This window comes from Balaenoptera borealis, assembly GCF_965194805.1.
Source record: "Balaenoptera borealis genome assembly, contig: HAP1_SCAFFOLD_1166, whole genome shotgun sequence".
NCBI classification, from domain to species: Eukaryota; Metazoa; Chordata; class Mammalia; order Artiodactyla; family Balaenopteridae; genus Balaenoptera; species Balaenoptera borealis.
In genome coordinates this window covers 184,802-201,911 of record NW_028123047.1, presented here as the reverse complement: position 1 = coordinate 201,911, position 17,110 = coordinate 184,802, and positions in this window count along the sequence as shown.

Below are 17,110 nucleotides of genomic sequence, written 5' to 3'. Positions count from 1 at the left end.
CCTTTAAAAGTGATAGTCCTGGGACTTCCCCGGTGGTCCCGTGGTGAAGACTCTGCGCTTCCAATGCAGCAGGCGTGGGTTCAATCCCTGGTTGGGGAGCTAAGATCCCACATGCTGCGCAGCCAAAGAAATTTTTTTCGAACGTTATACTCCTGTATTATTGGCTTTAGTGGTTTAGATTTTGTTTTACTGTTAGGAAGATTTCAGTTTATTTACCGGGAACAAACAACACATAATGTAAAAATAGTTTCCCAGAAACGATTTCCATCATTCTCTTCTTCCCTTTCTCCCGCAGACTGGTGTTTCACCTTGACAAGTTCTCTGTCATTCCATAGGAAAGCTGTCTGGCTTGGAGGTTGCAATCCCAGGGAATTTTTCATCAGCGGGGAAGTCTCCATCACTACAGAGGAATCAAGGGAGAAGTCAGTCCCTGGTAAGTGAGATGCTCCCCCTAAACACCAACACAGCAGTCGTGTACCTTTCAAGGGGTTCAGGGGCAAGATGGGCAAGGCATTTCTACTAACTCTTCTTAAGGATCACGGACAGTGCCCTATGCTACGAGGTAAGCGGTGACTGTTGTAGTTCTTACTGGTGATCCTTTCCTGTCACTGATTCTCGGCTTTCTTTGTATTTCATAGGACTGTTGTAAGTCCAATACAAAATGAGCCTTATTTTTAAAAACCTGAAATGTTTTACAGAGCCTAGCATTCTCATATAGGGTCCTTTCCATTCTCCCCACTTTCCCGAGAGGCCAAGAACACGTCACACCATGAACTAGGAGAGGGGGTAGAGCCCTTGCTGATGAAATACATCAACAAAGACAGAGTCTTAGCCTGCTTGCTCTCTGGACAGGATCTCGGACCACAAGGTCTTCAATCCTGGTATAAATGAAGGAAGTGAGGACAGTTCAACTGGCACTCTGATAACAAGAGTTCGGAAACACCTTCCAAAGAGACTATAGCAGTAGATGAGGGAAGGGAGTGCTACAGTGTGGCAGTACAGGGGGAATGATCGGCTACAGCAGTGAAAAGTGTGGTACCGATTGGTGTGCTCTCGGGGTTCTTGTACATGTAGCATAGATGACCTCTACGGTGGCCCTCGCACCTTCCCACCTGCATTAGGTGTTCTTTTTTTTTGTAATTTATGTTTATGTATTTATTTACTGTTTGAACTTATTTATTCTACGTATTTATTTTTTTGGCCGCACTGGGTCTCTCATTGCTGTGCACGGGCTTTCTCTAGTTGGCGGCTAGCGGGGGCTACTCTCGGTTGCGGTGTGCGGGCATCTCATCGCGGTGGCTTCTCTTGTTGCGGAGCATGGGCTGTAGGCACGTGGGCTTCGGTAGTTGAGGCTCACGGGCTCTAGAATGCAGGCTCCGTCGTTGTGGCACATGCGCTTAGTTGCTGCACGGCATGTGGGATCTTCGCAGACCAGGGCTCGAACCCGTGTCCCCTGCATTGGCAGGCGCCACCAGGGAAGCCCTAGGTGTTCTCATATAGAGTCTAAAAACAGAGAGCACTGAGAGAAGGTAGTGGTTATTAAAGGCTCAGGATCTAAATTCTACCTGTCTCTACACCCCTTCCCAGCTGTCGATTTGACCCCATTTTTGAATGCTGACCTCATTGTTCAACTTTTCTCTGCCGTCTGTATACTCACCTTGAAAACTTGTTTCTGTGATGCGTTGAGCAGACACAGGGTGGCAGACTGCAGAGGTGGAAGCTGGTGGTCGGATATTTGTGGGCTGAATCTCCTTCAGTCCCATTCCCATTTCTGGTTGCCCAGAGGCCCTACTTCCTGTGTGTGACGCCGAGCCGTAGGATTGCGGGCAGGAGCCAAGTTCTCCATACAGTAAAGACCCCAGTGTGCCTTGGTTATAGTAATATACCTGGCTTCCTTCCTGGCAGGGAAGTGACAGGCGGCTATGCCCCTGCTTTGTTCGTGGGCCTCCTGATCCAGCAGTTCCCTTGGCTCTGCCCCTGTCGTCAGCTGCCCCTAGGATAACTCTGAGCCCTAGCCACTTCTCTGGTAGATTTCCCTATTCCCCCACTACAGTCACACCTGAATAAGGCAACTCAGACCTTTCAGAGATGTGTCCTGAACCTCTTGTTTTCTGAAATACCTATCTGGTGGTTGTGAGACTTAAGGCCAGCGTCCCCGAGAGACTTTTTCTATTTCTCCTAGTAAACCTAGACTCATCTTCTGTCACCTTCAACTCTACTCCAATTGTGTTCTTTCAACCCAGACCTCTGACCCTGCTTTTTACTTCTGCCATTTCATCCTCGCTCCTGCTTCCTTTCCTAAATCCATACGTCTCTTTTGGCCTTCCTAGCCCTGGGCCAAGTTCCTTCCTCTTTGCTCAGTTTTTACCCCTTTCCTTCATTCTCCCATCCAACTTTCAGTCCTTCCTTTCTCACGCCCCAGTTAGCAGCATCTGAAAATTCGAAAGGTTTGTTACTCGTCTATTAATTGTATTCCATTTACTTATTCAGTTCTATACCTATCTTACCTGTGTATGGAAGAACAGCTGGTAGCCAAGGTGGCACCAAGAATCCTAGCAGCTCTCACTTGACGTATCCGTAGTAGTCGGCAATTTCCATTTCGTTTTCCCTCTCGGTGAAAAATTGCAGCTTGCCCGAAGAGGTGTATCTGGCAGCATTCTCCCGTTGTTGTTGAGCCCGCCTCTTCATGGCCTCTCGCTCTGGCCTCTGCTCTTGTTCGATGGGCTTTGACATGACTGGCTCAGGCACGTTGGGTTCCCTCCATGGAACTCGTTGCTTGCTGAAGTCTTGGAGTAGAAATTGGGTTTGGAGCTTGGGTGGGGACTGGCGCTTATTCACAGCAGGGGGAACAGGCTCCCGCTGGAGAGGAGCGCCAGATGAAGTTTTGGAGGGTGCAGGCCTAGGAGCAGCAGACTGAGGGACACGAGGCTGGGTATGGTTGGTCCAAGCCGGTTGGGTTGGGTTGGTCACAGTTGGCTGAGCTGGTTTGGCGGGGCCTGGCAAAGAGGCAGGAGCTGGCTGGGATGAATTGACTGCAGCAGGTTGAGCTGAGTCAGTAGAACCAGGCTGGGCACGGTAAGCCCCAGCAGGCCGATGTGAGGCCAGAGACTGTGGCCTCCGAGGAGCGGGTCGAGCTTGAGGCTTGTCCCAGGCAGAAAAAGGCAGAGGTATCAACTTGACCTTCCCAGGAGGAGGCCGCTCATACTGGGCTGGAGACGGACACTCTGTTTCAGCACTGCTGTCTGGTTTCTGGGCTTGGACTTGCGTTTTCTCAGGACCCTTCCCCTCACGTGGGGTATGCCGCCATGGCTGGATAGCTGGGGGTGGCTGGGGGTCTTTGGGGTTGCTTGACTTTCCCAAGAGCCGACAGGAAGAGAGCCCAGTTTTCGTCTCATTCTTCTTCCCCAGCGCATGAAGAACCTTCACAGACTCCAGCATGCGCACGCCAAGGGAGGTTCGAGGCTTTTGAAAGCTCTGTTGGAGAAGCTCAGTTTGGTGTTCCTTTCGCTTCGTGTGGGGGATTGCTGGCTTCTCTTCTGCCTTGACTTTGTTCCCTGACTGCTTGTTCTCCTCAGCCTTGTTTCTCCCTCTGGTCCTTTTGGTCTTTTCCTGCCCGTGGCTCTTAGTTTTGCTGATCTTTCTGGATGCAGCTTTCTGAGGTTTGCCTTGAGAGTGCTTGGCCGTGTTCACAGGAGCCCTGTCACTGACTGCAGCGTGGCATATAACCACTTCTCCCCCTAACAGGCACTCTGGATTCTTTGGCTGGATTTTGGCCTTGGGAGCGCCACTGATAGGCTCAGAGGCTTTCTGTTTGTTCTTCCTGGGTTGATCAGAGGGAACCTTTATGACACTTGGCTTTTCCTGCACCTGATTCACCTTAATGGCTCTGGTGTCTTTAGCTTTGATCACGTTGGGACCTTGGGATTGATCAAGATCTTTCAAAGGATTAAAGAGCTGGGGAAGGTGAATATCCTCCGCCAGTGTAGTAATGTCTGCAAGACCACTGCTAGGTTCAATCCCATTTTCAAGTGTCCCTAGGTCCTGACGACTCCGGCTGTTCTCTCCCAGATCAGCATTTTCAGAACCAGGCTGCTCCTCTTGGCTGAGGGGATCGGTGCAGGCCAGTGGCTGGTGACTATCAGGGATTCCTAAAGGGAGTAGTGGAGGATCTTGGTTCTCTGTTGGGATCTGGTAGGCATCCAGAGGCTTTGAAAGCTTGGTTTTGATATCATCCACGTGCTTACTCTCTATTTGTCCCTGGCTTGGAGCTGGAGGCAGGGCCAGGAGACGCCTGGCACTCTGGACTGGAGCTGTCACTGAAATGTCCCCAAGTTCAGATGGTGGGTTACTCTCAAGTATGTGGCTGTTTCTGCTACTGCAGGACTTGGGGAGTTCTTGACTTTGTGTCACACAAAACGTCTGGCTTGGAGGTTGCAATCCCAGGGAATTTTTCATCACCAGGGGGGAGGTCTCCATCCCTACAAAGGGATCAAGGGAGAAGTCAGTCCCTGGTAAGTGAGATGCTCCCCCTAAACACCAACACAGCAGTCGTGTACCTTTCAAGGGGTTCAGGGGCAAGATGGGCAAGGCATTTCTACTAACTCTTCTTAAGGATCACGGACAGTGCCCTATGCTACGAGGTAAGCGGTGACTGTTGTAATTCTTACTGGTGAGCCTTTCCTGTCGCTGATTCTCGGCTCGCTTTGTATTTCATAGGACTGTTTATAAGTCCAATACAAAATGAGTCTTATTTTTAAAAACCTGAAATGTTTTACAAAGCCTAGCATTCTCATATAGGGTCCTTTCCATTCTCCCCACTTTCCCGAGAGGCCAAGAACACGTCACACCATGAACTAGGAGAGGGGGTAGAGCCCTTGCTGATGAAATACATCAACAAAGACAGAGTCTTAGCCTGCTTGCTCTCTGGACAGGATCTCGGACCACAAGGTCTTCAATCCTGGTATAAATGAAGGAAGTGAGGACAGTTCAACTGGCACTCTCATAACAAGAGTTCTGAAACACCTTCCGAAGAGACTATAGCAGTAGATGAGGGAAGGGAGTGCTACAGTGTGGCAGTACAGGGGGAACGATCGGCTACAGCAGTGAAAAGTGTGGTACCGATTGGTGTGCTCTCGGGGTTCTTGTACATGTAGCATAGATGACCTCTACAGTGGCCCTCCCACCGTCCCACCTGCATTAGGTGTTCTTTTTTTTTTGTAATTTATGTTTATGTATTTATTTACTGTTTGAACTTATTTATTCTACGTATTTATGTTTTTGGCTGCACTGGGTCTCTCATTGCTGTGCACGGGCTTTCTCTAGTTGGCGGCTAGCGGGGGCTACTCTTGGTTGCGGTGTGCGGGCTTCTCATCGCGGTGGCTTCTCTTGTTGCGGAGCATGGGCTGTAGGCACGTGGGCTTCGGTAGTTGAGGCTCACGGGCTCTAGAATGCAGGCTCCGTCGTTGTGGCACATGCGCTTAGTTGCTGCACGGCATGTGGGATCTTCGCAGACCAGGGCTCGAACCCGTGTCCCCCGCATTGCATTGGCAGGCGGATTCTTAACCACGGCGCCACCAGGGAAGCCCTAGGTGTTCTCATAGAGAGTCTAAAAACAGAGGGCACTGAGCGAAGGTAGTGGTTATTAAAGGCTCAGGATCTGAATTCTACCTGCCTCTACACCCCTTCCCAGCTGTCGATTTGACCCCATTTTTGAATGCCGACCTCATTCTTCAACTTTCTCTGGCGTTTGTTATACTCACCTTGAAAACTTGTTTCTGTGATGCGTTGAGCAGACACAGGGTGGCAGACTGCAGAGGTGGAAGCTGGTGGTCGGATATTTGTGGGCTGAATCTCCTTCGGTCCCATTCCCATTTCTGGTTGCCCAGAGGCCCGACTTCCTGTGTATGACGCCGAGCCGTAGGATTGCGGGCAGGAGCCAAGTTCTCCATACAGTAAAGACCCCAGTGTGCCTTGGTTATAGTAATATACCTGGCTTCCTTCCTGGCAGGGAAGTGGCAGGCGGCTCTGCCCCTGATTTGGAATCTGAGATGGTGTTCCCTGAGCAAGGCTGGCAGAAAGCGATGGATGTAGAGGGACCATGTTCTTGGCGTCTGAAGTTTTATCATCCTGGGCTGCCAGAAACATGGAGGAGGCAGCTGTGTGGCGGTCAGTGAGTGCCAGAGTAAAGTCTCCGAGTGAAGAAGAATTCTTTTCAGTGCTTGCTGTGATGTCCCACTCAAGAACACCTGGATAGGAAGCAGCTGAAGTGGAGATCTGGCTGTGGTCAGTAACTCCAGATAACATAGTCGTGCTAGAATGTTGGTAAAGGTAGGCACTACCCATGAGTGTCTGGAAAGGGGTACCAGTAGCCGATGCCGAACTGACGGCAGGGGCAGAGACTCTGGAGAAGTTGCAGACACTTCGTGTTAGGGAAGTTGCATTGCTCACCACAGGAGGAGAATGCTGCAGAGAATTTAGAGTTCCAAGTAGAGATGGATGTTGGAAATTTTCTGTAAGAACAAGAGGGTCATGAAAAACTCAGGGAGGTTGAGAAATTCTCACTACGTTTGAGGAACGGCATCATCTGAAGGTTCTTGCTATCAGGACACCTCTACTATCACTACTTCCTGAGAAACCCAAAATCAGACAGTTGATGATGGCTGTAAGGACTGAGCAGTTTTCCACTCTTCTCTATTCACTGCCTGTGCTCCCATCTTGGGCACAGACGGGCAGAAGAGCCAAGTGGTGTGGTTCAGAGATTGTTCTCTAGGCTGGAAGCAACCTTCTCCCTGCCCTGTCTTTCCCTTCAGCCTGCACTCGTATTGACTTCTATGCTATTTCCTAGACTGGAAGCATTTTAGAACTAGGAGGCCCTTAGAGAACTTCGATGTTCTCAGTCTCATTTCGTGAGTAAGGAAACTGAGGCTCAGAGAGGTCGGGTTGACTTGTTCAAGTTCTCTCATTATGTTAGTATCATTACCAGGTTTCAGAACCTAAGTATCCTGACTTCCTTGCCAGGACTCCACTCTGAGCATGATACTGCCAGAAAGCAGGAGAAATAGAACTTATAATATAGGCATTTTTTTTGTCCATTAGAAAACAGTACGGCTATTACCATGGTCGTCTTCAGTGTCTCCCTTTGCTTGTGCAGTTCCCACGCTATTACCTAGAGGTGACGTACAGCTCAGTCCAACTGGTGAATTGAAAGAGTCATTTTTGCCCTCTTCAAGCCTGGTTTCTCATCCTACCTCAAAATGATTACCCGAAAGTGGATTTCTTAAGTGCTTTTGGAAAGGGAAAAGTTATCTGATTACTTCAGATTCCTCACCTATAAAGTGGTTATAACACCACCACCAATAATAATAGCAGTAATAATTAATAGATGAATAAGCTGATCTATTGCGTATGATTTATATGGAGGAAGATACAATAAGTTCTAGAAAGACAAAGAAAAATCATGACAAGCATATTACGTTAACGAAAAAGAAATCCATAGATATTAATGAAAACTGGGGTATGTGGCAAGTATCGAAGCCTAATGAATTTACTAACAAATGGCATTCTGTACCATCCATGCAATATTATGAAAGTGAATTTTGCCCACTCTATTTTAGTGAATACTATTAACCAGAAAACACGATGGAGGTGATAGAGGTGAATGAATTCCTAGCCAATGCATACAGACAGAGAAGGTATGTCAGTAAAAAATGCATAACAAGCAACAGAATGCAATAAATGTGCATGTATAGGTAGCCACAACACATATAGACAAGTATTTCAATGAAAACCGGTACGAAGCAGACAGCAAAATAATAAGTGTAAAAGAGTTTCATTATTGTGCTCCTTCATATTTTTACCCAGCAAGTAAGAGGTATTAAGCCTAGGAGAAATATATATTTCAATGAATATAGCTTATATAATAAGCAGAAAGGAAGCTTAAAATGTATCAGGAAGGTTTTTGGATTTATCCTAGAACTTAGATTAGAATCATCTTCAGCATCCAAGAAGATGGCATCCCAAAACCTCAAAAAACCATCATGCCTAGAATCCAATTAAAAAAGATTTTCGAATGTAAGAAAATCCACAGGACTCCACAATATGGTTTTCGATAAACGTGGATGTTTGTTTGTTTTGTTTCTTTGGCCGCGCCGCGTGGCCCTGGCCGTGAAAGCACCGAGTCCTAAGCACTGGACCGCCAGGGAATTCCCTAAGTGGGGGGAATTAGAGATGTGGGGCTTGACTTTTTCTTCTTCTTCTTCTTCTTCGGTAGCTAAGCTCTACAAGCGAACGATGGCTGTTGATCAATGTGCTCTCTGTGTTAGGAAGGAAATAACTGTAAAAATGAAAAGCAGCCTTGCCTTAGAACCTACATATCACACCAAGGAAAATAGTCCTTCTGATTCAATTTAGAAGATATCACTTAAAATGTTGAATTGGTGAAATGTCTACCTAGTTTAAAAATTAGAAAGAATAAAACACTGAAAAGCAGCCCCCTAGATAACCACTGTGGTTGCTTGTTTATAGGAGGCATCATTTCTAAAACGTATTTCTAAAATGTTTATATTCAAAACTGTCAAGTGGCCAACTGTATTCAGAGAGGCAATAAAAGAAAGAAAACGGAGTATGACTTTTCTGATAAGCTGCCTTTCCCGGTGATCCCCTGTTCTGGCCTTACTTTCCTTCTTAAGTCTGTTAATGTAAGGGTTTGCTACCATCAACTTGGTTTTGCCCTGCTCTGAGCAGGTTTCCCTCTGTGCTGTTTCTGCTTTAATTGAAAATCTTTGGTTCCCATCAGCATTCCATTGCAAACTCCGTTTTTCTTGAGAGCTCCTCTATGCTTTCCCTCTTCATTCTTACATTTTCTCCCATCTCTTGGTGCCTGTTGGCCTGTGCTAATGAAAACCGTCCTAAACTTCCTTACGCTCGACTCTGTGCCTCCCTGTAGAGCCCAGTACTCTCCATCCTCTCTCCCTATTCTCTCTTTTCAACTAGTCGAAATCCTAGTGGAGGGAGACCATTAGAGATGAAACATCTTGGTATATATTGCTAGTTTTCTATGTCCCCTGGCTTTTCTATGTTTCTGTTGAAACACTCTTGAGAAGTGTCTGATTTCGTTTTCTACATGGGTACCCTTTAAGGCTCAATACTGGAAAAGAAGGGGATCAGAGTGATCAACCCAACGTGGTATCCTAACGTAACAGTTAAGGAAAGCAACAGGCTTTGTGAGACAGCCAGTGATTTGTCCAAAGTCACACAGATAGTAAACGTCAAAGTCAAAAGTGAAATTAGGTCTCCAGACGTGTAGTTCAATACTTTCCCTCATTATTCCATGCTATTTTGAATCTCCTACTCAATTTAGGGGCAAAAGAATCGAACGCAAAACTTTCCAAAGTTTCTTTTCTTACCTGACATGGTCAGAGAAGAGGAAGCATCCACTGCAGGTACCAGGGATGAGGAGACAACACTAGAGGATGTCCGAGTGGCTGCAGCTGAACGGCGCACGTGTCCAGTACAGAGGTCACTGGTTACTGGTCCAAACAGCTCCACGGAAACCCCAAGACTCTACCAAGTGGTAGTAGGTTTGGTAGGAGAGTGATGTCACAAAGCAGGCAGTTGAAAGGTATGAGAGAGCCAATAGGGAGGTCCGATCCCCAACAGGAAGGCGGGCTTGGGTGAAGAGAGTGTAGGAGAGCTAAAACAACACCTGAGTTTCTGAGCTCTGGGGAGGAAATCCTAGAAGACAGATTTACCTCCCCCAGGCTCTTCCATTAGGGAAATCATTGCCACATTTCTTACAGACGTTCATTAATACACTGAACTAAGAGTTACTTATATTCTACAGAGTATTCTATTTTATGTATCATATACTTAGAGCTATATAGATCTTCTTTAATTAATAATCCTTAGGAAGGAAAGAGCCATCTAGTTTGAACTATTACAGTTGTTCTGAAATCATATGTGTCTAATGAGTGAACTGATAGCAGCTTTTAAGGAGCCAAAGTAGGGATTAAGAAGCTCTCTTTGTAACTTGGTTCAAGAGTAGGGTGAAGTTTCTTGAGTGTACCTTGTGGAGAATGTTGTGGTCCAAGGCTCTTCTCTTTTAGTTTCTTCTCCTTGACTCCTACCTTCCTTGGGCTGGGCTAGGCTGGGGGCCAGGTTGGACTTGCGACTTAACATTTCACTTCCGCTTTCTCTTTTTTTTTTCTCTTCCATTATGGGCATTGCTTCGAGGACAAGCCTTGATCTTGCATTGGACGTTACTTCCTGTCACCTTCCAGCAGCAGGAGTCTTCTTTTCAGTGCTTGATGCTTCACGAAATAGACTCTGCCCGTTGGCAGCAAATACCAGAGAGCTAGGAGACAGAGCTGGTTGCAGACCTTTCCTCTTCCAGCCTTTGGTTGCAATTGTTTGGCCCATAATTTGCTAGCTCTAGTTCCTTGGGCCACACAGGTATCCTGCCATCTCCAGCTCTTGTTATATGTGAGAGACATTCTGAACACTGTCCCTTTTTCTTTGCACAGAAGTATATACAGTGTGGCAGTTACTGTAATCTCCTCCGCCTTGCAAACAGCCACTCTAGAATCTTGGACCTCTAGGACTCTCTGTCTTGCATGCTTGGGGGCAAGGCCAAGCAAAATGAAGAGGAGAATAATTAGAGAAAGAGGAGGACGTTGGTGGAGAATTGGGAGCAGGTAAGGTGAAAGGGCACAGGAGAAAAGAGATGCATGTAGACTTTTTGGTTTCTGTGGGAAACAGGTTGACACACTTGGGCCTCATTTGGTATTAACAGAACAGAGAGTTAAAGATCTAAGTAGCTAGATAGTGTGCAGCAACTGCCATGAAGTCTGTACACTGAAGAGAACAGTCTCACATCTAGTTTTCATTTTGTTTTATGTCATAGTACCTTATTTATAGCATTCACTGGTGTGTTTGTAGAATACAGATGTTTTCAAATGCTCTGGTTTTGTCTACATGGTTATCTCCTTGTCCTGTTTGTAAGGAATCCAACATTGTAAGACATATTGCATGTTTTTCTCTTGACGATTGTTGACCTTGAAGCGTCATGAACTAACTTGAGCTGTTGGATTCTGTGGAGAAACGTTCAAAAGGGTCTGTGAAAAAGGCACTGTGGTGAGTCGCATTATGCACCCGAGCGTAAGGAGCAAGATATCTGCCACCAGCCCAGCTTGGCCTGGATTGCCTCTGTTTTAGTTCCCCTGGTTAGTGCTTTTCTCCCTAACCACTCTTGTGACTGTGATAATGTGAGTAAGGGCGGAGTTGCTAATGATCTATGTGTGAGGTAAGCTGGTTTGAGGGAGGCAATCTATGGACCTAGTCATTTTCCTTGGTGGTAAGCTTTCAGGGGTGCAGAGATGGATCTTCCTGGGGCCTTTTCTGGTCCCAGGAAGATATCGCATAGATGGGACCTCCCAAGACACACATTGAATCTTTAGGCCTGTTTTTCCTATTATGAGGTACGAACGAGTTTCTTCACTGATGGGGATGATGCTTATCTGAGAAGAAATTGTGAAAGGTGGTGTAGTGTAGAGGTGTGGCTTAAGCTTTTAAGTTTTCCTCCAGGTTTTTCCCCTAAGCTTCCTACTTCGGACGGCCTACTTACATGATACTAGTAGGTGATGTCCGGCTAACAACTTCCTAAATATACCTGCAAGCCAGATCAGTGTCTCTTTTCTCTGTATTCCCATGGAAATCAAGAGTCCCGCCGAATTTTCCATCGAAACAGTTGATTTGTGTTGTCTCTAGGAATTCTAAAGGGCGTACCGTTGCTTCCTAACCGGTGTCATTTGGGAGATCCGCCTCTGTACGTTCAAATGATTAATTTTGAGACTTTGCTCATGTGTGCAGTAAACCCTTGAATTCCCTAAGACCTTCCTTTCCTCCATCTCCTACCCCATTAAGCCCGCTTCAGTTCATCTCCTGAATTTCTTTGGAATCTGTCAGCCAGCTCTTCCTCAACTTCCTAATACTGAACTTGCCTGTCTGTTGCGATTAGGTCCTAACTGGTGTCCATATATCTTGTTTCCTTCCAATCCACTCTTCACACAAGAAACCTTCAAAGCAAGTTGGAACGTTGCTCATAAACATCGCTCACAAGCATTGTTTTGAGAATAGAAAACACACTGTTGGCCTTTAAGACTCTGCGTGGTCTAGAATCCTCTCTGCTTCTCTAGCCCCATCTTGTGCCACTTTTGCCCTCACTTTCTATGCTTCAGATACACTGAATTAACCTTAGTTCTCACTCATCTGACAGAAGTCAGTTCAGATACTATTTTTCACTGTGATTCCTAGCATTAAGGAATTTGATTATCAGGTTTTGTATGAGGACTATTTCATCAGGGGTACAGAAGTTCTGGCCATCTCTGGTTTTGGATATCCCTTATTTGTTGAGACCTTTGCGTTGTTTGGTTGCCTTTTGTCTGTTTTCCAGATGGGAAAACAGGAACAAGGGAAGTATAGGTTATTACTAGGTGGGGTTGAGCAAGTGGAGCAGCAAACTGCAAAGCAGAAAGAAGAGGGACGTACTATAGAGGGATATGACTTCCATTCTCAAGGCGCCTGCATCCTGTGCAGGGAGACAGCCTAACATAAAATGTGCCTAACAACAAATATATTGACTTCTTACTAAAAATCTCCAGTTCATAGAACCGAGGGGTTTGTACCTTCTCCTTTAAAAGTGATAGTCCTGGGACTTCCCCGGTGGTCCCGTGGTGAAGACTCTGCGCTTCCAATGCAGCAGGCGTGGGTTCAATCCCTGGTTGGGGAGCTAAGATCCCACATGCTGCGCAGCCAAAGAAATTTTTTTCGAACGTTATACTCCTGTATTGTTGGCTTTAGTGGTTTAGATTTTGTTTTACTGTTAAGAAGATTTCAGTTTATTTACCGGGAACAAACAACACATAATGTAAAAATAGTTTCCCAGAAACGATTTCCATCATTCTCTTCTTCCCTTTCTCCCGCAGACTGGTGTTTCACCTTGACAAGTTCTCTGTCATTCCATAGGAAAGCTGTCTGGCTTGGAGGTTGCAATCCCAGGGAATTTTTCATCAGCGGGGAAGTCTCCATCACTACAGAGGAATCAAGGGAGAAGTCAGTCCCTGGTAAGTGAGATGCTCCCCCTAAACACCAACACAGCAGTCGTGTACCTTTCAAGGGGTTCAGGGGCAAGATGGGCAAGGCATTTCTACTAACTCTTCTTAAGGATCACGGACAGTGCCCTATGCTACGAGGTAAGCGGTGACTGTTGTAGTTCTTACTGGTGATCCTTTCCTGTCACTGATTCTCGGCCTTCTTTGTATTTCATAGGACTGTTGTCAGTCCAATACAAAATGAGTCTTATTTTTAAAAACCTGAAATGTTTTACAGAGCCTAGCATTCTCATATAGGGTCCTTTCCATTCTCCCCACTTTCCCGAGAGGCCAAGAACACTTCACACCATGAACTAGGAGAGGGGGTAGAGCCCTTGCTGATGAAATACATCAACAAAGACAGAGTCTTAGCCTGCTTGCTCTCTGGACAGGATCTCGGACCACAAGGTCTTCAATCCTGGTATAAATGAAGGAAGTGAGGACAGTTCAACTGGCACTCTGATAACAAGAGTTCGGAAACACCTTCCGAAGAGACTATAGCAGTAGATGAGGGAAGGGAGTGCTACAGTGTGGCAGTACAGGGGGAACGATCGGCTACAGCAGTGAAAAGTGTGGTACCGATTGGTGTGCTCTCGGGGTTCTTGTACATGTAGCATAGATGACCTCTACGGTGGCCCTCCCACCTTCCCACCTGCATTAGGTGTTCTTTTTTTTTGTAATTTATGTTTATGTATTTATTTACTGTTTGAACTTATTTATTCTACGTATTTATGTTTTTGGCCGCACTGGGTCTCTCATTGCTGTGCACGGGCTTTCTCTAGTTGGCGGCTAGCGGGGGCTACTCTCGGTTGCGGTGTGCGGGCATCTCATCGCGGTGGCTTCTCTTGTTGCGGAGCATGGGCTGTAGGCACGTGGGCTTCGGTAGTTGAGGCTCACGGGCTCTAGAATGCAGGCTCCGTCGTCGTGGCACATGCGCTTAGTTGCTGCACGGCATGTGGGATCTTCGCAGACCAGGGCTCGAACCCGTGTCCCCTGCATTGGCAGGCGCCACCAGGGAAGCCCTAGGTGTTCTCATATAGAGTCTAAAAACAGAGAGCACTGAGAGAAGGTAGTGGTTATTAAAGGCTCAGGATCTAAATTCTACCTGTCTCTACACCCCTTCCCAGCTGTCGATTTGACCCCATTTTTGAATGCCGACCTCATTGTTCAACTTTTCTCTGCCGTCTGTATACTCACCTTGAAAACTTGTTTCTGTGATGCGTTGAGCAGACACAGGGTGGCAGACTGCAGAGGTGGAAGCTGGTGGTCGGATATTTGTGGGCTGAATCTCCTTCAGTCCCATTCCCATTTCTGGTTGCCCAGAGGCCCTACTTCCTGTGTGTGACGCCGAGCCGTAGGATTGCGGGCAGGAGCCAAGTTCTCCATACAGTAAAGACCCCAGTGTGCCTTGGTTACAGTAATATACCTGGCTTCCTTCCTGGCAGGGAAGTGACAGGCGGCTATGCCCCTGCTTTGTTCGTGGGCCTCCTGATCCAGCAGTTCCCTTGGCTCTGCCCCTGTCGTCAGCTGCCCCTAGGATAACTCTGAGCCCTAGCCACTTCTCTGGTAGATTTCCCTATTCCCCCACTACAGTCACACCTGAATAAGGCAACTCAGACCTTTCAGAGATGTGTCCTGAACCTCTTGTTTTCTGAAATACCTATCTGGTGGTTGTGAGACTTAAGGCCAGCGTCCCCGAGAGACTTTTTCTATTTCTCCTAGTAAACCTAGACTCATCTTCTGTCACCTTCAACTCTACTCCAATTGTGTTCTTTCAACCCAGACCTCTGACCCTGCTTTTTACTTCTGCCATTTCATCCTCGCTCCTGCTTCCTTTCCTAAATCCATACGTCTCTTTTGGCCTTCCTAGCCCTGGGCCAAGTTCCTTCCTCTTTGCTCAGTTTTTACCCCTTTCCTTCATTCTCCCATCCAACTTTCAGTCCTTCCTTTCTCACGCCCCAGTTAGCAGCATCTGAAAATTCGAAAGGTTTGTTACTCGTCTATTAATTGTATTCCATTTACTTATTCAGTTCTATACCTGTCTTACCTGTGTATGGAAGAACAGCTGGTAGCCAAGGTGGCACCAAGAATCCTAGCAGCTCTCACTTGACGTATCCGTAGTAGTCGGCAATTTCCATTTCGTTTTCCCTCTCGGTGAAAAATTGCAGCTTGCCCGAAGAGGTGTATCTGGCAGCATTCTCCCGTTGTTGTTGAGCCCGCCTCTTCATGGCCTCTCGCTCTGGCCTCTGCTCTTGTTCGATGGGCTTTGACATGACTGGCTCAGGCACGTTGGGTTCCCTCCATGGAACTCGTTGCTTGCTGAAGTCTTGGAGTAGAAAGTGGGTTTGGAGCTTGGGTGGGGACTGGCGCTTATTCACAGCAGGGGGAACAGGCTCCCGCTGGAGAGGAGCGCCAGATGAAGTTTTGGAGGGTGCAGGCCTAGGAGCAGCAGACTGAGGGACACGAGGCTGGGTATGGTTGGGCCAAGCCGGTTGGGTTGGGTTGGTCACAGTTGGCTGAGCTGGTTTGGCGGGGCCTGGCAAAGAGGCAGGAGCTGGCTGGGATGAATTGGCTGCAGCAGGTTGAGCTGAGTCAGTAGAACCAGGCTGGGCACGGTAAGCCCCAGCAGGCCGATGTGAGGCCAGAGACTGTGGCCTCCGAGGAGCGGGTCGAGCTTGAGGCTTGTCCCAGGCAGAAAAAGGCAGAGGTATCAACTTGACCTTCCCAGGAGGAGGCCGCTCATACTGGGCTGGAGATGGACACTCTGTTTCAGCACTGCTGTCTGGTTTCTGGGCTTGGACTTGCGTTTTCTCAGGACCCTTCCCCTCACGTGGGGTATGCCGCCATGGCTGGATAGCTGGGGGTGGCTGGGGGTCTTTGGGGTTGCTTGACTTTCCCAAGAGCCGACAGGAAGAGAGCCCAGTTTTCGTCTCATTCTTCTTCCCCAGCGCATGAAGAACCTTCACAGACTCCAGCATGCGCACGCCAAGGGAGGTTCGAGGCTTTTGAAAGCTCTGTTGGAGAAGCTCAGTTTGGTGTTCCTTTCGCTTCGTGTGGGGGATTGCTGGCTTCTCTTCTGCCTTGACTTTGTTCCCTGACTGCTTGTTCTCCTCAGCCTTGTTTCTCCCTCTGGTCCTTTTGGTCTTTTCCTGCCCGTGGCTCTTAGTTTTGCTGATCTTTCTGGATGCAGCTTTCTGAGGTTTGCCTTGAGAGTGCTTGGCCGTGTTCACAGGAGCCCTGTCACTGACTGCAGCGTGGCATGTAACCACTTCTCCCCCTAACAGGCACTCTGGATTCTTTGGCTGGATTTTGGCCTTGGGAGCGCCACTGATAGGCTCAGAGGCTTTCTGTTTGTTCTTCCTGGGTTGATCAGAGGGAACCTTTATGACACTTGGCTTTTCCTGCACCTGATTCACCTTAATGGCTCTGGTGTCTTTAGCTTTGATCACGTTGGGACCTTGGGATTGATCAAGATCTTTCAAAGGATTAAAGAGCTGGGGAAGGTGAATATCCTCCGCCAGTGTAGTAATGTCTGCAAGACCACTGCTAGGTTCAATCCCATTTTCAAGTGTCCCTAGGTCCTGACGACTCCGGCTGTTCTCTCCCAGATCAGCATTTTCAGAACCAGGCTGCTCCTCTTGGCTGAGGGGATCGGTGCAGGCCAGCGGCTGGTGAATATCAGGGATTCCTAAAGGGAGTAGTGGAGGATCTTGGTTCTCTGTTGGGATCTGGTAGGCATCCAGAGGCTTTGAAAGCTTGGTTTTGATATCATCCACGTGCTTACTCTCTATTTGTCCCTGGCTTGGAGCTGGAGGCAGGGCCAGGAGACGCCTGGCACTCTGGACTGGAGCTGTCACTGAAATGTCCCCAAGTTCAGATGGTGGGTTACTCTCAAGTATGTGGCTGTTTCTGCTACTGCAGGACTTGGGGAGTTCTTGACTTTGTGTCACACAAAACGTCTGGCT